Source organism: Triticum urartu, chromosome 5 (assembly GCF_003073215.2).
Source record: "Triticum urartu cultivar G1812 chromosome 5, Tu2.1, whole genome shotgun sequence".
Lineage (NCBI taxonomy): Eukaryota > Viridiplantae > Streptophyta > Magnoliopsida > Poales > Poaceae > Triticum > Triticum urartu.
The window spans coordinates 380,737,466-380,761,803 of record NC_053026.1 but is presented as its reverse complement, the minus strand read 5'-3'; positions in this window follow the sequence as shown (position 1 = coordinate 380,761,803).

Below are 24,338 nucleotides of genomic sequence, written 5' to 3'. Positions count from 1 at the left end.
CCATACGCATATTGCTGGCCTATGCAAATCATCATAACATACTTCTCTATCAGATGGATGTGAAAAGTGCCTTTCTCAATGGCAAGATTGAAGAAGAAGTGTATGTTGCACAACCACCTGGCTTTGAAAATCCAAAACATCCTGATATGGTATACAAGCTCAACAAGGCACTGTATGGCCTCAAACAAGCCCCTAGGGCCTGGTATGATACACTCAAGTACTTTCTGAAAAGCAAAGGCTTCATACCTGGTTCCCTGGATCTCACTCTTTTCACGAAGACATATGATGGTGAACTGTTTGTGTGCCAAATATATGTGGATGACATTATCTTCGGCTGCACCAATCAGAAGTATAGTGAAGAGTTTGGATATATGATGCAAGAGCAATATCAGATGTCCATGATGGGGGAGCTGAAGTTCTTCCTCGGTCTTCAAATACGGCAACAACGCAACGGCATCTTCATATCTCAAGAGAAATATCTTAAAGAGTGCCTGAAGAAGTTCGGTATGCAAGACTGCAAAGGCTTCACAACATCAATGCCAGCCAAGCATCATCTGGGTCCCGACGACAATGGTAAAGAGTTCGATCAAAAAGTATACCGCTCCATGATTGGGTCTTTGCTTTATTTATGTGCATCTAGGCCAGATATCATGCTTAGTGTTTGCATGTGTGCTCGATTTCAAGCGACACCAAAGGAGTCACATCACTTAGCTGTGAAGCGAATTCTTCGATATTTGGCTCACACCCCAACTCTAGGATTATGGTATCCAAAGGGCTCAGAGTTTGATTTGGTTGGATTTTTGGATGCTGATTATGCTGGTGACAAGGTTGATCGCAAGTCTACATCAGGCACATGTCACTTTCTGGGACGATCACTTGTATGTTGGTCTTCAAAGAAGCAGAACTGTGTATCACTCTCCACTGCTGAATCTGAATACATTGCTGCTGGATCTTGCTGCGCTCAGCTTCTGTGGATGAAGCAAACACTCAAGGATTATGGCATTCATCTGAAGCAAGTGCCACTTTACTGCGACAACGAAAGTGCCATCAAGATTGCCAACAACCCAGTTCAGCACTCGAAGACAAAGCACATTGAAATTCGTCATCACTTTCTCAGAGATCATGTTGTGAAGGAAGACATTGATATCATACACGTCAACACTGAAGAGCAATTGGCAGATATCTTCACCAAGCCCTTGGATGAGAAGAGATTTTGCAAGTTACGGTGTGAGCTAAATATCTTGGAATCCTCAAATGTCCTGTGATCAGGCACGCATCCTAACACTTAAGCATATTGATGACTTAGATGTGCAACACACGAAGTAGCGTATATCTTCAAACAATGAAGACATACATTCTAAGTGTGAATACATTAATGTGGAATTTGACTTCGGAGCGCCACGATAATTGTGCGCCGTGTCTGGGTCTAATACTTCCTATACGGTGGGTAACGCCACCACCAAACGTTCTATTTTGAAGTGTTTCACTCATGGCGTTACCTTGCAATATCTTCACATTTGGTTTGGCTTCAAACTTAACATGTCTTCATGATTATCTTCACTACGTTGATTATATAGATATATACATACTAGTGTTCTGTCCTCTACAGCATTCACTTATAGCTATGTCTTCTTGGTTGAATCTTTTGAACTAAGTGAATGTGATCGGACCCTAATCTCTCTATGCTTTATATCTCAAATTCTATCTCTCCAAGTCATATGCATTCTATTGAAACTGTCGAATGTCTTCACTGCGTCCTTGTCAGCAGAAGATATAGAGACAACCATAAAGTCCGTTTTCAATGCTTATTCCTCCACATAAAATCCGGAGAAGCAGGAACGACCGCCCGACAATCCAGGCGTGCGTGGGACGTGGAACAAACCCCAAACTTCCGCAAACTGGCCACGCGTTTCTCAGATGCGAATCGCCAGGGGTACCTGTGTAATAGCGCAGTGCCGCCTCTATCCCTATAAATACACGATTCACTGCGGTCATTATCTCCTTCTTCCATCCTCGCACGAACCCTAGCGCCACCGCTAGCACTCGACGACGCCGGCGACGAAGCGCTTCACTGCCGCAACCTCTCCGACGCCGTTTTCACGCCGACAGTGGACATCGCTCTCTCCGCCGTCGCCGTAGGTGTCTTCCGTCGCCAAGTTAGGGCACAGAGGATCGAACTGCTCGGCCTCAACTCTCACTTCGTCTAGCAGTTCCAAGTGTGGTAAATAAAACCTCTTTTTTACAGCCTCTTTTGATCCCGTAGCTCAGTCACTTTCTGCCATAAGGAGTTTCTCTTCACATCAGTTAGTTATCTCGCTACATCTCATGACATGCCTAGTATATTCACTTGTGCTTCATAAGGTAGTTAGATTCCTCACTTGTACTGATCTGTGGGTTCGTACAAATCTGGAACCAACTTCTTATCTGTGAGTGAATGTCTTCGCACAATGAGGTCTATGTCTTCTAAACCAATTTATCTTCAAAATCTTCTGAGAATGCATATGACCTCTTCCCCTTCCCTCGCACCTTAATGCTGTCACAGGTACATGTCCGTGGGAGAATCCTTTGGTTCTCATAGTCTGCATTCATTTGCAGAATACTTGCAGCATCACATCAACTCTCCTGAAGCCAGTTCTTGCAAAAGGAAGCCTTTGAACATCTTGAAGCCTTCCAAGTTATTCATGGCTTCAGAAACAGCAGCAAGGAAGGGAGGCAGACAGCGACGTGGTGAAACGTCCAAAGATCTGCCTGATGAATTGGCAGAGATGTACAAAACTGATCCTGAAGAAAGCTATGGTCAGCGCAAGACACGAATCCAATGGATTCGAAGATATTGGGCAGAGCAATGGTTCCACTACCGCTTCGTCACTCAAGAATATGCGGAGAAGTGCGCCATCAAGAGACCGTGGGGAGACGTACTATACAAAAATCTCGTACCCAGGTCCAGAGTCGAAGCCATTGCTCAAGGCTTCTATCCATGCATGGTGAGAGGACCACAGCCAGCTGAAGCACATCCGTCATCACTTCTCTGGTGCCGCGATGATAATCTCTTCAAGCGCAACTTTCAGTTTGCACAACAATCAGCGAAGATAAATAAGAAGAAATTTGGGCTTGACTTCAACCCTGGTCCCTCCTCACCAAGGGCAGATGGCACACGCAACGCCGATCCCAATATCATCGGGCCGTATGCCAATCTTGCAGGCCTCATCACTCGCATCCTAGTTCAAGGGACTGCTGTGAATGACCCTCCAGCAGATACTGAGTCAGATGACGCCCCTGCTGCGCCGAAGCTGAAGCAGAAGAAGCCAAAAGCTTCAAAGCCAGTCGCTTCTCCCAAAATCGCAAGAGTGAAGCCTTTAGCAATTGCACCTCCTGAAGCCAGTGTGCAGTCAGAAGGCTTATCACGAGTGTCCAAGCCCCAAGAAGCCAAGAAGCCTCAGCCACACACAGGCAAAGAGCTCACAGCTGCTGACATTCTGCGCTGCGAAGCCATTGATCTCTCAAGCGATGAAGATCTTGGAGATGATGCTCTTGAGCAGCTCATCAAGAGCAAGGAGGAGGCTGAAATCTTCAACAATCTGCCTCTGTTTGATGTCGCCATCATCCACAACTTCATCGATGAATGGTTTGCCTCACCGGACATCAGCTTCAACGATCTGCAGCTGCCCGTAGGCCTCAGCGTTGCTTTTCAAGGCGCAATTGCTTCAGAACTTGCAATAGCCCAGCGCATTGTAGAACTGAAGCAGAAAATTGATTATGAAAAGGATCAGTTCAAGAAGCACGTGGCCAAGCTCAGTGTGCAAGAAGTGAGAAACTTCAAGATCATGTTGCACGAGCTGAAAGAGAACTTCCTGAAGACGCGTGCCAAAGCTCAAGGCTCGCGAGAACGCATGAAGACTTTGGCTGATCGCTGCGTGCAGGCCTACAATGAGGCAGAGAAACGCAAGGCACTTGGGCGTCCCGGCATTGACCCCAGGATGGCCGCGAAGAAAAAAAAGAAGGCTGTTGTGCCTGAACCTGAAGCGCCAAGGTCAGAAACTGCTCCGATTGTCTTCCCCGCTGCAACGGCTGGCTCGAAGCCAAAGAGTCGATCAACCGCCTCACAGCACAAGAAGACACGGACTGCAGAGGCTGAAGCTAAGAAAAGAAAACATTCTGAAGCCTCTCCTTCTGAACCCATCATCAAGAAGCGCAAGACCAAGAAATCTCGGGCTGCTCCCACAGAGCCCTTGACAGTTGAACCCCTCTCCGTCCGCTATCCTGACGCAGATCGTCAGTTGACTGTGCATGAACCCAACACTGAAGACATTCCAGCAGACGAACCCTACGCTGCTGAAGACATTGGTCTCTAGGACAATGTGCAAGGTGATGCAGCCCTTCCTCAGCCTGAGACAAGCGAACTGATCAGTATTGGTCGTCCATTGACGCCAATCACACAAGATGCATCGTGGGCAGATCGCCCACAGGAGGAAGATGAGACACAGCCCACTGCAACTCCACAAGCGTCGCCCAAATTCTGTAGGCTTCGCAAAGGGCCAAGGGCTCAGGCTGCTGACGACATTCCGGCTGCATCAGCCGAAGAGCATGCAGAGACACCACAAGCTCCAACTCCCCCACACCAACAAGAAGCAGTTCTCCAGGAGAACGTGCCTGAGTCTGCAAATCTTGAGGCTGGCACAAACAACGCCGAAGCAAATGTGGATCCCAACCCAACAATAGCTTCAGAAGCTACTGCTCCTGAACATTCTGTGCCTGAGTCTGCTGCAGGACCACAATTCAACTATCATATTGCGTACAGACCCCAGGTCCAGAAGCCGATCCCACGACTGCCAAGGTTCCCAGGTCCTGCATCAGCTCCTGGTTCCTTCAACATCAACGGCTTCAGGGCAGATAACACGTTTTTCGACCGCTCCAAGAACCCTTATTCAAGGGAACGGATTGTATCAGATAGGTTCTGGAGCCATCAATAGCGCAGCTATTATTCATGCATCCTATACAACCAAGGCCGCATCTTTCCTCACAAGCGCCTTGAGGTTGAAGCTGTTGCTGGTCTGCCTGGTATGGAAGAAGCACTGGATTGCTTCAAGCAAGTGGGTTTGCTGCCATTTATCACTGATGAAGAGCACTGGAACGAAGAGCTTCTACTCCAGTTCTATGCCACTTTGCATATCAAAGGCTATAACAGAGATCCGAAGACATGGATTCTGGAGTGGATGACAGGCAATATCCATCATGAAGCCAATGCTTTCGACCTAATTGAGCTTACCGGCCTTCCCACTCCTGGCGAATTCTTTGAAGAAGGGTGCCAACTCCATGCTGAAGCAATTGAGAGCATATTTCAGCGTCCTGAGCCAGATATGAGTCAGATGCTCTCAATGATGAAGCCACTGCCTCCTAATGCACCCTATCCAACTAGGTTCTTCGTTGAAGACTTAGAGTACCTGCCCAGAACAATATATCATATCATAAGGCGGACTCTATGGCCTGTAAAGGGACACTCTCGATATGCGACAATTGATGGTGCAATAAAGACTCTCATCTTCTGCATTCTACATGGCAAATGCTTCAATGCACAGGATCTCTTCATCCGTCACTTTGCAGCATCTGCCTCAGAACTGTTTGGATTAAAGTTCTATGCTCCTTGGGTTATGAGGCTGATCAAGCTTCACTCTGCAATCTCCTATCAACCCTCAGCCCGCAACCATAGGATATTTTTGCCAGATGTGGACACATCTGCTGAAGCAATATATCCAGAGCCTGGCAAGCAACCATTAAGTCTTCAAAATGCAGAACACCAGAGCTTCACTCAAAATATTGAAGGTGTTGAAGCTCTCTCCCAAGTGTATCCAATGGCTGGCACCACACGTGCCCCTGCATCAACTGAAGCCACTGACAGCACAGCTGCCAAGAGACCCAAGAAGCGCGCTTGAACACTCAATGACCGAGAGCTTCTTATGGCTCTTCACCAAAAGCAAGATAGGCATCACGACTGGCTCAAACGGTAGATGAGAAGCATCATGCAAGACGTCAATCGCATCAGAAATCTGGCAACCAAGAATGCGTTTGTCGCACACGAGACCTGTCGCCGCACTTGGAAAGGCCTCACCATGATGAGCAATGAAGCTGAACTGCAAGAGGATGGCTTCAGAGAGAGATTCCAATTTGACTCCACACCTCCAAGAAGAGTTGTGATGCGAAGCACACCATCACTTGAAGAGTCAGAATTCCCTTCTTCTGCTGCCACCGTGTCTGCCCGGATTATTGAAGAAGACGACGACGCGACATCATCTCCACCTGCTTCAACACACGTCGAATCTGCACCAAGCTCATCTGCACCGCCACCAAACAACTCCACCGACCCTGCTGCGCCTGGGAACGCGTAGAAAACTCTATGTCTTCAAACCTTTTTGGTCATCACTGACAAAAGGGGGAGAAGCATGATGTTTATAGTCTTCAAGCGGGTCACTTTGGGCGGGTGCCTCTATATTTTGCTACATTTTGCTTCATGCTTACAACTCCCGTTTTTGCTACATTTGCTTCTTTGAGTTGTAACACTTAGCCTTGATGGCCGTCTGCTACCTACTTGTCACTCCGTTATGCGAAGATAAATTCCGCATGTGCGACGATAAATTCCGCACTCATCTCTTACTGCAGACGTCCATTTTCCATTATGCATGTCATTATCTTCATATACTTTCACATGCATAGTGGATTGTCATCATAAGTTGAAGTGGATCTCCACAAGTACAACCTGCCATGTGCATTTGCATTCAAAAGGCAAATTACTTATATGCACATCTTCAGGGGGAGCCCTTGCAACTTATGAAGACAAATTCCTTTACTATTTCACAAATTATGTTCCCCGTTGAAAACTTCAACTAGTTTGTCATCAATCACCAAAAAGGGGGAGATTGTAAGTGCATCTAGTGCCACCCCTAGTTGGTTTTGGAGTATTGACGACAAACCTAGTTGAGGGACTAACGTGTTTGTGAGAATTGCAGGAAAACACAGGTAGAAGTCCCTCATTGATTCGGTTTTATTACCAGAGATGACCCCTAAAAGTGTACGAAGACATTGAAGACAATGGTGGTTTATGAAGATATTCATATTGAAGACAATGACATGAGAAGACTCCCTATGAAGCTTATGGAACTCGAAGACTTAGAACCTTCGTAGTTTTATTTCATTTATGTTGTGTCATAGGAATCACCGTACTGTTAAGTGGGGTCCAAAAGAACCAGTCAGAATGACTGTAGTGATGCCTAATTCAAATCCTATATCTTCGAGCGAAGACTTTGAGAGAAAATCTTGTCCAGAGTCAGACAAGTCAGCTTTACTTGTAGCCCAAGTAAAGTTGCCATGTGAGTTCAAAATTCGACTGTTGGTACACGTGTCAGTTCCTTAGTGACCCAGGGTCATTTCGGACAGATCAGGTCGGGTTGCCAAGTGGCTATAAATAGTCCACCCCCCACAACCTTAAACGGTTGGCTGCTCAGATTTCAGTGCACGGCTTTTGTCGTTTGAGAGCAACCCACCTCGAAGCCTTTGAGAGAAAAATTCCTAGTGAGGAGAAAAGCCCTAACCACCCAGAGCCAGATTAAATTGGGCATCACTTAAGTCTTCGTGTCTGTGTGACTTGAAGACTTATTACACTTGAGGACTGTGCATCCTCCAGACGGTTAGGCGTCGCGTTCTGAGCATCCAAGAGAAATTGTGGATTGCCAGTGAACGAAGTCTGTGAAGGTTTGGGAGTCTACCTTGAAGACTTACCTGAGTGATTGAGCAAGGTCTGTGTGGCCTTAGCTCAAGGAGAAAACGGTGAGGACTGGGTGTCTTGGACTAAGTGTCCTTGACTGGGTGTCCGGGACTGTGTGTCCTTTGGTTTAAATACCTAGCCGCTCCAACCAGACGTACAGTTGTCACAGCAACTGGAACTGGTCCAACAAATCATTGTCTTCAACGTGTCACTAGTTTCATCTTCACTTCCTTTTACTTACAGTTATTCATTGTGAAGCCATTGCATGCTTGCTTTATCTTTTGTCTTCACAGCATGAATGTATGATCTGTTTGGCTTCATAACTTCTTCCTACCTGATCCTTATTACACTGAAGCTGGTTGTGATTGCGCTTTCACTCTATTGAATACATGACCATGGCTGGCCTAGTGTAATCTAACTTCCGCTGCATAGTAATAGGCATAATCCTCACTATTTGTCTTCATAACTCTCACGTTTTTAAGACTTTCATAAAAATCGCCTATTCACCCCCCCTCTAGTCGATATAACGCACTTTCAAAAGGCAATTATGACGATATATGATGGACTGACTGAGATAAGAAAGGCTGGTATGAACTCGACCTCTTTTGTTTTTGTAAATATGATTAGTTCATCGTTCTTGATTCAGCCTATTATGAATAAACCTGTTTTCAATGAAAACTAGAGATCATAGTTTCTTGTGCCATGCTTGATTAGCTATGAGTTATAATGGTTTACCTTGCGTGCCAACATGCTATTAAAATGGTTATGATGTGGTATGATAGGGTTGTATCCTCCTCTGAATGATTTAAGTGACTTGACTTGGCGCATGTTCACGCATGTAGTTGAAACAAAATCAACATAGCCTTCACGATATTTATGTTCATGGTGGATTATATCCTACTCATGCTTGCATTCAGTGTTGATTACTTTTAATGCATGTTCATGACTGTTGTCACTCTCTAGCTGGTCGCTTCCCAGTCTTTTGCTAGCCTTCATCTGTACTTAGAGGGAATATTGCTTGTGCATCCAATCCCTTAAACCCCAAAGTTATTCCACATGAGTCCACTATACCTACCTATATATGGTATCTACCTACCGTTCCAAGTAAATTTGTATGTGCCAAACTCTAAACCTTCAAATAAATATCATGTTTTGTATGCTCGAATAGCTCATGTATCAACTAGGGTTGTCCGTATCTTCCATGTTAGGCGGGTTATTCTCAAGAGGAGTGGACTCCGCTCCTCACTCACGAGAAAGTGGCTGGTCACCGGGATGCCCAGTCCCATGCTTTATGCAAACTAAATCAAAATAATTGCAAACAAAACACCCCCTCGGACTCTTGTTAGTTGGAGGCACTCATTGTTTCGAGCAAGCCATGGATTGATGCTTGTTGGTGGAAGGGAGAGTATAAACTTTACCATTCTGTTTGGGAACCGCCTATAATGTGTGTAGCATGGAAGATATTGCCATCTCTTGGTTGTTATGTTGATAATGAAAGTATACCGCTCAAAATATTATTCATATCTATTTCAAAACCGAGCTCTGGCACCTCTACAAATCCCTGCTTCCCTCTGCGAAGGGCCTATCTATTTACTTTTATGTTGAGTCATCATCCTCTTATTAAAAAGCACTAGTTGGAGAGCACCGCTGTCATTTGCATGTATTATTGTTAGTTTACATTGAGTATGACTTGACTGGATCTCTTTTACCATGAATTGCAATGTCTAGCCAGTCCTTGATCATACCACATCACAACCATTTTAATAGCATGTTGGCACGCAAGGTAAACCATTATAAACTCCTAGCAAATTAAGCATGGCATAAGCAACTATAATCTCTAATTGTCATTGCAAACATGTTTCATTCATAATAGGCTGAATCAGGAACGATGGACTAATCATATTTATAAAAATAAGAGAGGTCGAGTTCATACCAGCTTTTCTCATCTCAATCAGTTCATCATATATCGTCATTATTGCCTTTCACTTGCACGACCGAACGGTGTGGATAATAATAATATTGCACATGCATTGGACTAAGCTGGAATCTGCAAGCATTCAATTCAAGGGAGAAGACAAGGTAATATGGGCTCTTTGTTAGATCAACAATAATGCATAAGAGAGTCACTCAACATTTTCATCATGGTCTTCTCCTCTCGACCCCCAAAGAAAATAAAAGAAACAAAACTATTTACATGGGAAAGCTCCCAACAAGCAAAAGAAGAATGAGAAATCTTTTTGAGTTTTGTTTTTAATTACTACTACTATAGGCATGGAAAGTAAACTAGCTAAAAGCTACAACTACTTTTTTATTTTTCTTAAGGTTTTTCAAACACACAAGAAAGCTTAAAAAAACTAGCATGGATGATACAATGAAAAAGTATGAGCACCGACAACTGGCATGAGTGTGTGAACATAAATGTAACGTCGGTGAGAAATACATACTCCCCCAAGCTTAGGCTTTTGGCCTAAGTTGGTCTATGCCCATGGATGGCCTAGTGGATATCTGTAACACCCACGATGCGGCTGTATCTCCCACGTGTCGGGGCACGACTTAGAGGCATAACCGCATAGTAGGCATGTCGCAAGAGGGGTAATCTTTACACATCCCATGTACTGGATAAGAAGGGATAAAGAGTTGGCTTACAATCGCCACTTCACACAATACATAAATATAGCATTACATCATCCAGATACAATCAAGGTCCGACTACGGAACCAAATAAAGAAGGACAACTCCTAATGCAAAAGATCCCCGATCGCCCCAACTGGGCTCCACTACTGATCGAAAGGAAAATGAAACAACACAACGAACACGATCTTCATCGAGCTCCCATATGAGCTGGGTTGCGTCATCTGCACTGGTATCAACGGCACCTGCAACTGGTTTTGGAAGTAATCTGTGAGTCACGGGGACTCAGCAATCTCACACCCTCGCGATCAAGACTATTTAAGCTTATGGGTCGGAAAAGGTAGTGAGGTGGAGCTGCAGCAAGCACTAGCATATATGGTGGCTAACTTACGCAAATGAGAGCGAGAAGAGGAGCAAAGCACGGTCGTGAACTAGAAGTGATCAAGAAGTGATCCTGAAACTACATACGTTCAAACATAACACGAGACCGTGTTCTCCTCCCGGACTCCGCCGAAAAGAGACCATCACGGCTACACATGCGGTTGATTCATTTTAAATTAAATTGTCAGGTTTTCTACAACCGGATATTAACAAATTCCCATCTTCCCATAACCGCGGGCACGGCTTTCGAAAGTTCAAAACCCTGCAGGGGTATCCCAACTTAGCCCATCACAAGCTCTCACAGTCAACGAAGGATATTCCTTCTCCCAGGAAGACCCGATCAGACTCGGAATCCCAGTTACAAGACATTTCGACAATGGTAAAACAAGACCAGCAAAGCCGCCCGAATGTGCCAACAAATCCCGATAGGAGCTGCACATATCTCGTTCTCAGGGCACACCAGATGAGCAAGACGTCGGGTTGGCATAGACCCTGGTTGCCCAGGGGGCGTCGGACATCGCTCAGGTTGGACCAACACTTAGAGAAGCACTGGCCCGGGGGGGTTAAAATAAAGATGACCCTTGAGTCTGCAGAACCCAAGGGAAGGTGATAGGTTGTTAGTGCAAATGTAAAACCAAGGTTGGGCCTTGCTGGAGGAGTTTTATTCAAAGCGAACTGTCAAGGGATTCCCATTATAACCCAACCACGTAAGGAACGCAAAATCAAGGAACTAACACCGGTATGACGGAAACTAGGGCGGCAAGAGTGGAACAAAACACCAGGCATAAGGCCGAGCCTTCCACCCTTTACCAAGTATATAGATGCATTAAAGTAAACAAGATATAATAATGATATCCCAACAATAATCATGTTCCAACAAGGAACAAACTTCATCTTCACCTGCAACTAGCAACGCTATAAGAGGGGCTGAGCAAAGCGGTAACATAGCCAAACAACTGTTTGCTAGGAAAGGTGGGTTAGAGGCTTGGCATGGCAATATGGGAGGCATGATAAAGCATGTGGTAGGTATCGCGGCATAGCAATAGAGCGAACAACTAGCAAGCAAAGATAGAAGTGATTTCGAGGGTATGGTCATCTTGCCTGAGATCCCACAAGGAAGCAGAACGAGTCCATGAAGAAGATAAACGGACGAAGTCGAATGAATCCTCACAAACGCGACGTTATCGGAACTAATCCGAAGAAGCAACACCGGAAAGAAGCAAACAACATAGTAAACAACCACGACATAATCATGGCATGATGCACAACCAAGTATGATGCATGTCCGGTTTAAAGAGGCATGGCATGGCAAAGTGCTCAAACAAAACTACAAGTTAAGTGGAGCTCAATATGCAACGAGTTCATATTGCCGGAGGACCACATCAATTATTTAGTTCTCTCCGGTTTAAGTACTCAACAAAATTAAATGTTGGTTAGCATGGCAAGAGGTGAAGCATATGAAAACTACCTATATAGGCAAGTTTAAATGAGGCCGGAACAACAAAACAACAAGTCCGGAAACTCCTCATGTGCATATTTTAGGTTTGGCACTGATCTGCCCTAAACACAATTTTAGAGTTGTTAAACATGCAAAGCAAGTACATCATGTTAAACTAGGCAATTTTCTACCCCATTTACATATAAAGATTAATTAAATCTGAGCTACGGTTAATTAGTTATAAATTAAAACATTTTAGCATGTTATTTAAGCAAATTAAAGAAAACATCATTTTAAACATGTCAAACATGATTGAAAGTTGGATATTGTGGAACTAGATGAAAAACTAAGCATTTTTCATATATAATGTTTTTACAAAAGATGCACGGTTGGTGAGTTATGATATGCATGGAGCTTAGGGGTTTTTCTGCAAATCTGTAATTCCTGGGAAAAGAACAAATTCGCTGATAGAGAAAAAATAAAGCGGGCCGAATCTGCTGGACTGGGCCAACAGAGGAGGAGCTGCGGGGAGCTCACCCATGGGCCAAGGCCCAGTCGCTGGAGCTGGCTGCAGGCTGCGAGAGCGCCAGGTCGAAGGAGAGGAGAAGATGGGCCGGCTTGGTTCGGTGGAGGTTGTAGCTGGGCTTGCAAGCTGCTGGCCCATGCGCTCAACGAGACCACGATGAGGAGAGGCGCGGTCAACGCGCACATCGCGCGGGCGTTCGTCGACGAGCAGGAGGCAGACGAGGCAGGGATTCGCGGGGAGATTGGCCGGATCTCGTCGTGGGCGCTGAGAAGAACCAGATCCGGCGAGGGGGATCTCAGATCCGGCCGGCGGCGTAGCAAAATGAGGCCAGCGGCGACGAGGACTCCTGCGGCGACGGCGGCGAGCTCTTGGAGACAAAAGGAGACGAGAGCTCGTGAGGCCAGGGAAGAATAGGGGAAACGGGGCAAGCAGCGATGATGAAGGCGACCTGGCGACAGAGGCGGCCTGGTGAAGGTGCTCGCCGGCGGGGAGGCAGCTCCGGCGAGGCAGGGCAGGACCCTCCGTTTCCTCGATCCAGCGGGGTAGAGGAGAGAGCGGCTCGGGCATGCGGGGAGCCTGCGGGCATGGGAGGAGTTCGTCCGGGCCCAGATGGGCTCGGGCGGGCCGCGGATGGGCCTGGCGTGGTAGAGGAAAGGACCGGGGCGACGTGGCGGCTTGGTACTGGCCACGGTCGGCGCTGGGTGGTGGCGCAGCCAATGGCTACGTGCCAAGTGGCAGGGACGAGGTGGAGGGCGCCGGAAAACAAGGAGGATGGCGGCGGCGGCTGGTTAGGATGGCACGGGAAACGAGGAAGGAGAGGGATGACCGGATTTGGAAGGGGGAGGTGGTTTAAATAGGCAGGTTTAGGGTTAGGGGGATTAGCTCCGTTTCGGATCCGTTCGATCACCATCGAACGGTACGGAGCGGAGGGGTAGGTAGGTAGGCAGGCTAGATAATGGGTTGTGCAGAAAGCCTTGGGCTGAGAGAAGAGAAAAGAAGGCAGCCCGACAACGGTTTCGGGAGACCGAAAACGTCTAACGAAAAGACCGGCTATACTGTCGCTATAGTTTAACGGTTGGGCTAACAAACGGACTCCGAACGCGATGAAATTTGACAGGCGGTCTTCCTACACTAAAATAAGACCGCACGCCAACTTTCATCCCAATCCGAGAACATTTTCCGGCCACTTATAAAATACTATTTCGGACGTGCCACGGGCGCGTGCAAGTGTGTCTGGGCTCAGAACGGACAATGGAAGGAACGGGGATACCGGGACGGATGCAAGTTTTGAAAACATGATGATGCAATGCGGATGATGACATGGCAAGATGCAACACGCAAGAAAATGACAAGGCAACAACAACGAATAACTGGAAGACACCTGGCGCATCGGTCTCGGGGCGTTACAATATTCGAAGTTGAACCTGGTGTCGTACTGAGATGCGTCTGCTACTGCCTGAAGGGCTGCAGCTTGGAGGCAGGCTGCCTCCGTCCTCCTCTCGTACTCGTTTGCCTCCTTCCTGGTTATAACATATCTCCCTTTTGCCTGAAAGTCAAAGAAAGCAGGAGCAGGGAGAGCAACGTGGAAGGTGCGCCGTCTGTCAAAGATTAGTCGGTACTGGAGGAATTGATCGTTCCTCTCAACAAACTGATGACGAACCATAGCATTATAATCTAGATAAGAATGAGGCAATTCAATATCATCCCCACGTATGGGTATACCAAGAAAATCAGCTAAACGGGTTGCATAAATTCCACCGAAGAAATCTCCATTAATACTATTGTTATGCAACCTACGTGCAACAATGGCCCCCAAGTTATATTGTCTACCTCCTAATATAGCACTCTTGAGAACACTAAGATCTGGAACGCACGTGTGATAAGCCTCATCCTTACCATTAATGCATCTACCTATAAAGAGCGCAAAATATTGTATGACAGGAAAATGAATGCTCCCTATAGTAGCTTGTATTATTTATCTGGATTCCCCCATAGTGATACTAGCAAGAGATTCTTTAAATTCAGATTTGCGAGGTTCACTAGCACTACCCCACTGCGGGAGTTTACAAGTAGTATTAAAATCTTCTAAGTCCATAGTATAAGATTTATCATAAAGATCAAATAGGACAGTGTGAGGATTGCGCGAGGATGTAAATTTAAACCTTCTCACAAATTAATCAATTAAGTAGAGGTGTCGGCACTTATCTGCCTCGAAGCTCTCCAGATCGGCGTTACGCACATATGCGTCAAATTCTTCCTTGATGCCTGCCCGAACCATGAAATCCTCTGACGGCCATTCACAAGGCCGCACTTGAGCCTCCCTTGGTAGGTCATTGTCCGGCTCGCGTATTGCAGGCCTTGGGACTTGCTTCCTTGAGGAACCACCTTGGTACATTTTCTTAAACATATTTCTTCCTCTGAATTTTTTTTGAAATTTTTAGTGACTCGAAATAAAAATGAACCAAACTCAACAAAATTGATAGCAACTACTCCTACAAGTGCCTAGAGGCTATATCATGCATTAAAACTACTTTTGACCACATAAATTTGACATGCAAGCCCAAGAACAGGGTCACCTAAGCAACAAAAATTTGCAATAAATAAAGCACTAGAACAAAAACTAATTGGACCATTGGAGGAGTCACATACCGAAGAACAATCCCCCAAAGAAGTTTTGTGAATGAAGCTTTGAGCAAGGAGATCGAAAATGGCAGCAAGATGAGCAAGAACTCGGGTTTGAGCTGGTGGATGATTTTTTTGGAGCAAGACGAAGTGTGTGGGTGCAAGGATAAGTGGAGGGGACCCAAGTGGGGTCCACGAGGCAGGGGGCGTGCCCAGGGGGTGGGCACGCCCTCCACCCTCGTGGGCACATGGTGGGTTCCCCTGGTGTGTTCTCATGCCAATAATTTTTAAATATTCTAGAAAAAATCATATTTCATTTTCAGGGCATTTGGAGAACTTTTATTTTTTGGGGTATTTTTTTATTACAAGGATAATTCAGAAAACAGAGAGAAAAATACTATTTTTACTTTATTTAATATAAATATCAGAAAGTAAAAGGAGGGTATAGAAAGTTGTGCTTTCTAACTTCATCCATCTCATGCTCATCAAAAGGTATCCACTAATAAGGTTGATCAGGTCTTGTTAACAAACTCATTTTGAATAACATGAAACCAGAGAAATTTCAAATAACACTAGGTTACCTCAACGGGGATATGCACATCCCCAATAATAAGAATATCATATTTCTTCTTGACAGTAGGAAGAGGAAATTCAAAACCTCCAATAGTGATTGTTGAAATTTTTCAAATAGAATTGATACTATGGACTTGAGGTTGTTTCCTCGGAAAGTGTATCGTATGCTCATTACCATTAAAATGAAAAGTGACATTGCCTTTGTTGCAATCAATAACAGCCCCTGCAGTATTCAAAAAGGATCTACCAAGGATAATCAACATACTATCGTCCTCGGGAATATCAAGAATAATAAAGTCTGTTAAAATAGTAACGTTTGCAACCACAACAGGCACATCCTCACAAATACCGACAGGTATAGCAGTTAATTTATCAGCCATTTGCAAAGATATTTCAGTAGGTGTCAACTTATTCAAATCAAGTCTACGATATAAAGAGAGAGGCATAACACTAACACCGACTCCAAGATCATGTAAAGCAGTTTTAACATAGTTTCTTTTAATGGAGCATGGTATAGTTGGTACCCCTGGATCTCCAAGTTTCTTTGGTATTCCATCCTTAAAAGTGTAATTAGCAAGCATGGTGGAAATTCCAGCTTCCAGTATCTTTCTTTTATTAGTAACAATATCTTTCATATACTTAGCATAAGGATTCATTTTAAGCATATCAGTCAAACGCATACGCAAAAAGATAGGTCTAATCATTTCAGCAAAGCGCTCAAAATCCTCATCATCCTTTTTCTTGGATGGTTTAGGAGGAAAAGGCATGGGTTTCTGAACCCATGGTTCTCTTTCTTTACCGTGCTTCCTAGCAACAAAATCTCTCTTATCATAATGTTGATTCTTTGATTGTGGGTTATCAAGATCAATAGCAGATTCAATCTCTACATCATTGTCATTGCTAGGTTGAGCATCAACATGAACATCATCATTAACATTATCACTAGGTTCATGTTCATTACCAGATTGTGTTTCAGCATCAGAAATAGAAATATCATTGGGATTCTCTGGTGTGTCAACAACAGGTTCACAAGAAGCATGCAAAGTCCTATCATTTTTCTTCCTCTTCTTCTTCTTAGAAGAACTAGGTGCACCAATATTAGTTCTCTGAGAATCTTGCTCAATTCTCTTAGGGTGGCCCTCGGGATACAAAGGTTCCTGAGTCATTTTACCCCCTCTAGTCATAACTCTAACAACATTATCATTTTTCTTATTGTTTAATTCATTGAGCAAATCATTCTGAGCCTTAAGTGCTTGTTATACTTGAGTGGTAACCATAGAAGCATGTTTACTAATAAGTTTAAGTTCACCTTTAACACTAGCCATATAATCACTCAAGTGTTCAAGCATATAAGCATTATGTTTCAATTGTGTACCGACATAAGCATTGAATTCTTCTTGTTTAACCATAAAGTCATCAAACTCATCTAAGCATTGGCTAGCAAACTTAGTAAATGGGATTTCACATTTATCAAATCTATAGAGAGAATTTACCTTTACTACCTGTGTCGGGTTATCAAGACCATGTATCTCTTCAATAGGTGGTAAATTCTTAACATCTTCAGCTTTAATACCTTTTTTCTTTCATAGATTTCTTTGCCTCTTGCATATCATCAGGACTGAGAAATAGAATACCCCTTTTCTTTGGAGTTGGCTTAGGAGTTGGTTTAGGAAGTGTCCAATCATTTTCATTACTCAACATATTATTCAATAGCAATTCAGCATGATCAACAGTTCTTTCCCTGAAAACACAACCAGCACAACTATCCAGGTGGTCTCTGGAAGCATCGGTTAGTCCATTATAAAAGATATCAAGTATTTCATTTTTCTTGAGAGGATGATCAGGCAAAGCATTAAGTAACCGGAGAAGCCTCCCCCAAGCTTGTGGGAGACTCTCTTCTTCAATTTGCACAAAATTATATATTTCCCTTAAGGCAGCTTGTTTCTTATAAGCGGGGAAATATTTAGCAGAGAAGTAATAAATCAAATCCTGGGGACTACGCACACAACCAGGATCAAGAGAATTAAACCATGTCTTAGCATCACCCTTTAATGAGAACGGAAACAACTTAAGGATAAAGTAATAGCGAGTTTTCTCATCATGAGTAAACATCGTGGCTATATCATTTAATTTAGTAAGATGTGCCACAACAGTTTCAGATTCATAGCCATAAAAGGGATCAGATTCAACCAAAGTAATTAACACAGGATCGACCGAGAAATCATAATCCTTATCAGTAATAAAGATAGGTGAAGTAGCAAAAGCGGGGTCATATTTCATTCTAGCATTCAAGGATTTTTCTTTAAGCTTAGCTAATAATTTCTTAAGATCAGATCTATCATTGCAAGCTAAGAAGTCTCTAGCGGTTTTTTCATCCATAACATAACCCTCAGGAACAACAGGCAATTCATATCTAGGGGAGAATCTTCATCATCACTTTCATCAATATTATCAGTTTCAATAATTTCATTCTCTCTAACACTAGCAAGTTGTTCATCAAGAAATTCACCTAGTGGCATCGTATTATCAAGCATAGAAGTAGTTTCATCATAAGTATCATGTAAAGCAGAAGTGGCAACATCAATAACATGCGACCTATCAGAATCAATAGCATGTGTAGGTGTCGCAAGTTTACTCAAAACAGAAGGTGAATCAAGTGCAGAGCTAGATGGAAGTTCCTTGCTGCAGATATAAATCTCAACTAACGGCGCCAGAAAATTGTTGGAAATATGCCCTAGAGGCAATAATAAAAGGATTATTATTATATTTCCCTGTTCATGATAATTGTCTTTTATTCATGCTATAATTGGGTTATCTGGAAATCGTAATACATGTGTGAATGCATAGACACCAACATGTTCCTAGTAAGCCTCTAGTTGACTAGCTCGTTGATCAATAGATAGTCATGGTTTCCTGACTATGGACATTGGATGTCATTGATAACGAGATCACATAATTAGGAGAATGATGTGATGGACAAGACCCAATCCTAAACATAGCACAAGATCGTATAGTTCGTTTGCTAGAGTTTTTCCAATGTCAAGTGTCTTTTCCTTAGACCATGAGATCGTGTAACTCCTGGATACCGTAGGAGTGCTTTGGGTGTACCAAACGTCACAACGTAACTGGGTGACTATAAAGGTATACTACAGGTATCTCCGAAAGTGTCTGTTGGGTTGACACGGATCAAGACTGGGATTTGTCACTCCATATGATGGAGAGGTATCTCTGGGCCCACTCGGTAATGCATCATCATAATGAGCTCAAAGTGACCAAGTGTCTGGTCACGGGATCATGCATTACGGTACGAGTAAAGTGACTTGCCGGTAACGAGATTGAACGAGGTATTGGGATACCGATGATCGAATCTCGGGCAAGTAACGTACCGATTGACAAAGGGAATTGTATACGGGGTTGCTTGAATCCTCGACATCGTGGTTCATCCGATGAGATTATCGAGGAGCATGTGGGAGCCAACATGGGTATCCAGATCCCGTTGTTGGTTATTGACCGGAGAGTCATCTCGGTCATGTCTACATGTCTCCCGAACCCGTAGGGTCTACACACTTAAGGTTCGGTGACGCTAGGGTTGTAGAGATATGAGTATGCAGTAACCCAAAAGTTGTTCGGAGTCCCGAATGAGATCCCAGACGTCACGAGGAGTTCCGGAATGGTCCGGAGGTGAAGAATTATATATAGGAAGTGCAGTTTCGGCCATCTGGAGAGTTTCGGGGGTCAACGGTATTGTACCGGGACACCGGAAGGGTCCCGGGGGTCCACCGGGTGGGGCCACCCATCCCGGAGGGCCCCATGGGCTGAAGTGGGGAGGGAACCAGCCCATAGTGGGCTGGTGCGCCCCCCCCCCTTGGGCCCCCCATGCGCCTAGGGTTGGGAACCCTAGGGGAGGGGGCGCCTCCACTTGCCTTGGGGGGCACTCCACCCCCTTGGCCCCCCCAGGAGATCCCATCTCCTAGGGCCGGCGCACCCCCTAGGGGGGCCTATATAAAGGGGGGAGGGAGGGCAGCCGCACCCCTGAAGCCTTGGCGCCTCCCTCTCCCCTGCTACACCTCTCCCTCTCGCAGAAGCTCGGCGAAGCCCTGCTGCGGTGACTGCTGCATCCACCACCACGCCGTCGTGCTGCTGGATCTTCATCAACCTCTCCTTTCCCCTTGCTGGATCAAGAAGGAGGAGACGTCACGCTGACCGTACGTGCGTTGAACGCGGAGGTGCCGTCCGTTCGGCGCTAGGATCTCCGGTGATTTGGATCACGACGAGTACGACTCCCTCATCCCCGTTCTTTGAATGCTTCCGCTCGCGATCTACAAAGGTATGTAGATGCATTCGATCACTCGTTGCTAGATGAACTCATAGATGGATCTTGGTGAAAACGTAGGAAATTTTTTTGTTTTCTGCAACGTTCCCCAACAGTGGCATCATGAGCTAGGTCTATGCGTAGTTCTCTTTGCACGAGTAGAACACAATTTGTTGTGGGCGTAGATGTTGTCAACTTTCTTGCCGCTACTAGTCTTATTTTTCTTCAGCGGTATTGTGGGATGAAGCGGCCCGGACCAACTTTACACGTACGCTTACGTGAGACCGGTTCCACCGACTAACATGCACTAGTTGCATAAGGTGGCTGGCGGGAGTCTGTCTCTCCCACTTTAGTTGGAGCGGATTCGACGAAAAGGGTCCTTATGAAGGGTAAATAGAAGTTGACAAATCACGTTGTGGCTTTAACGTAGGTAAGAAAACGTTCTTGCTAGAACCCTCTTGCAGCCACGAAAAACTTGCAACAACAATTAGAGGACGTCTAACTTGTTTTTGCAGCAAGTGTTTTGTGATGTGTTATGGCCAAAGTTGTGATGAATGATGAATGATATATGTGATGTATGAGATCATGTTCTTGTAATAGGAATCATGACTTGCATGTCGATGAGTATGACAACCGGCAGGAGCCATAGGAGTTGTCTTTATTTTTGTATGACATGCGTGTCATTGAGAAACGCCATGTAAATTACTTTGCTTTATTGCTAAACGTGTTAGCCATAGTAGTAGAAGTAATAGTTGGCGAGCAACTTCATGGAGACACGATGATGGAGATCATGATGATGGAGATCATGGTGTCATGCCGGTGACAAGACGATCATGGAGCCCCAAGATGGAGATCAAAGGAAGCTATATGATACTGGCCATATCATGTCACTATTATTTGATTGCATGTGATGTTTATCATGTTTTTGCATATTGTTTACTTAGAACAACGGTAGTAAATAAGATGATCCCTCATAATAATTTCAAGAAAGTGTTCCCCCTAACTGTGCACCGTTGTGACAGTTCGTTGTTTCGAAGCACCACGTGATGATCAGGTGTGATAGATTCCAACGTTCATATACAACAGGTGTAAGACAGATTTACACATGCAAACACTTAGGTTGACTTGACGAGCCTAGCATGTACAGACATGGCCTCGGAACACAGAAGACCGAAAGGTCGAGCATGAGTCGTATAGAAGATACGATCAACATGAAGATGTTCACCGATGTTGACTAGTCCGTCTCACGTGATGATCGGACACGGCCTAGTTAACTCGGATCATGTTATACTTAGATGACTGGAGGGATGTCTATCTGAGTGGGAGTTCATTGAATAATTTGATTAGATGAACTTAATTATCATGAACTTAGTCTAAAATCTTTACAACATGTCTTGTAGATCAAATGGCCAACGTTGTCCTCAACTTCAACGCGTTCCTAGAGAAAACCAAGCTGAAAGACGATGGCAGCAACTATACGGACTGGGTCCGGAACCTGAGGATCATCCTCATAGCTACCAAGAAAGATTATGTCCTACAAGCACCACTAGGTGAAGCACCTGCTCTCCCTGCAGAACAAGACGTTATGAACGCTTGGCAGACACGTGCTGATGATTACTCCCTCGTTCAGTGCGGCATGCTTTACAGCTTAGAACCGGGGCTCCAAAAGCGTTTTGAGAGACACGGAGCATATGAGATGTTCGAAGAGCTGAAAATGGTTTTTCAAGCTCATGCCCGGGTCGAGAGATATGAAGTCTCCGACAAGTTCTTCAGCTGTAAGATGGAGGAAAACAGTTCTGTCAGTGAGCACATACTCACTATGTCTGGGTTACATAACTGCTTGACTCAGCTGGGAGTTAATCCCCGGATGACGCGGTCATTGATAGAATCCTTCAGTCGCTTCCACCGAGCTACAAGAGCTTTGTGATGAACTTCAATATGCAGGGGATGGAAACGACCATTCCTGAAGTATTTGCAATGCTGAAATCAGCAGAGGTAGAAGTCAAAAAGGAACATCAAGTGTTGATGGTGAATAAAACCACTAAGTTCAAGAAAGGAAAGGGTAAGAAGAACTTCAAGAAGGACGGCAAGGGAGTTGCCGCGCCCGATAAGAAAGCTGCCGGGAAGAAGCCAAAGAATGGACCCAAGCCTGAGACTGAGTGTTTTTATTGTAAGGGAAGTGGTCACTGGAAGCAGAACTGCCCCAAATACTTAGCGGACAAGAAGGCTGGCATCACGAAAGGTATATATGATATACATGTAATTGATGTGTACCTTACCAGTACTCGTAATAGCTCCTGGGTATTTGATACCGGTGCGGTTGCTCACATTTGTAACTCAAAGCAGGAGCTGCGGAATAAGCGGAGACTGGCGAAGGACGACGTGACGATGCGCGTTGGGAATGGTTCCAAGGTCGATGTGATCGCCGTCGGCACGCTACCTCTACATTTACCTATGGGATTAGTTTTAAACCTCAATAATTGTTATTTAGTGCCAGCTTTGAGCATGAACATTGTATCAGGATCTCGTTTAATACGAGATGGCTACTCATTTAAATCCGAGAATAATGGTTGTTCTATTTATATGAGAGATATGTTTTATGGTCATGCTCCGATGGTGAATGGTTTATTCTTAATGAATCACAAGCGTAATGCTACACATATTCATAGTGTGAATACCAAAAGATGTAGGGTTGATAATGATAGTCCCACATACTTGTGGCACTGCCGCCTTGGTCACATAGGTGTCAAACGCATGAAGAAGCTCCATGCAGATGGACTTTTAGAGTCTCTTGATTACGAATCATTTGACACGTGCGAACCATGCCTCATGGGTAAAATGACCAAGACTCCGTTCTCAGGAACAATGGAGCGAGCAACCAACTTGTTGGAAATCATACATACTGATGTGTGCGGTCCAATGAGTGTTGAGGCTCGCGGTGGCTATCGTTATGTTCTCACCCTCACTGATGACTTGAGTAGATATTGGTATGTCTATTTAATGAAAAACAAGTCTGAGACCTTTGAAAAGTTCAAGGAATTTTAGAGTGAGGTTGAGAAACAACGTGACAGGAAAATCAAGTTCTTGCGATCAGATCGTGGGGGAGAATATTTGAGTCACGAATTTGGCACACACTTAAGAAAATGTGGAATAGTTTCACAACTCACGCCGCCTGGAACACCTCAGCGTAATGGTGTGTCCGAACGTCGTAATCGCACTCTATTAGATATGGTGCGATCTATGATGTCTCTTTCTGATTTACCGCTATCATTTTGGGGATATGCTTTAGAGACTGCCGCATTCACTTTAAATAGGGCTCCGTCGAAATCCGTTGAGACGACACCGTATGAATTATGGTTTGAGAAGAAACCTAAGCTGTCGTTTCTAAAAGTTTGGGGATGCGATGCTTATGTCAAGAAACTTCAACCTGAAAAGCTCGAACCCAAGTCGGAAAAATGCGTCTTCATAGGATACCCTAAAGAAACTGTTGGGTATACCTTCTACCTCAGATCTGACGGCAAGATCTTTGTTGCCAAGAATGGATCCTTTATAGAGAAAGAGTTTCTCTCAAAAGAAGTAAGTGGGAGGAAAGTAGAACTTGATGAAGTATTACCTCTTGAACCGGAAAGTGGCGCAACTCAAGAAAATGTTCCTGAGGTGCCTGCACCGACTAGAGAGGAAGTTAATGATGATGATCATGAAACTTCAGATCAAGTTGCTACTGAACTTCGTAGGTCCACAAGGACACGTTCTGCACCAGAGTGGTACGGCAACCATGTCTTGGAAATCATGTTATTAGACAACGGTGAACCTTCGAACTATGAAGAAGCGATGTCGGGCCCGGATTCCGACAAATGGCTGGAAGCCATGAAATCCGAGATAGGATCCATGTATGAAAACAAAGTATGGACTTTGACTGACTTGCCCGATGATCGGCGAGCCATAGAAAATAAATGGATCTTTAAGAAGAAGACAGACGCGGATGGTAATGTGACCATCTATAAACCTCGGCTTGTCGCCAAGGGTTATCAACAAGTTCAAGGGGTTGACTACGATGAGACTTCCTCACCTGTAGCGAAGCTGAAGTCCGTCCGAATCA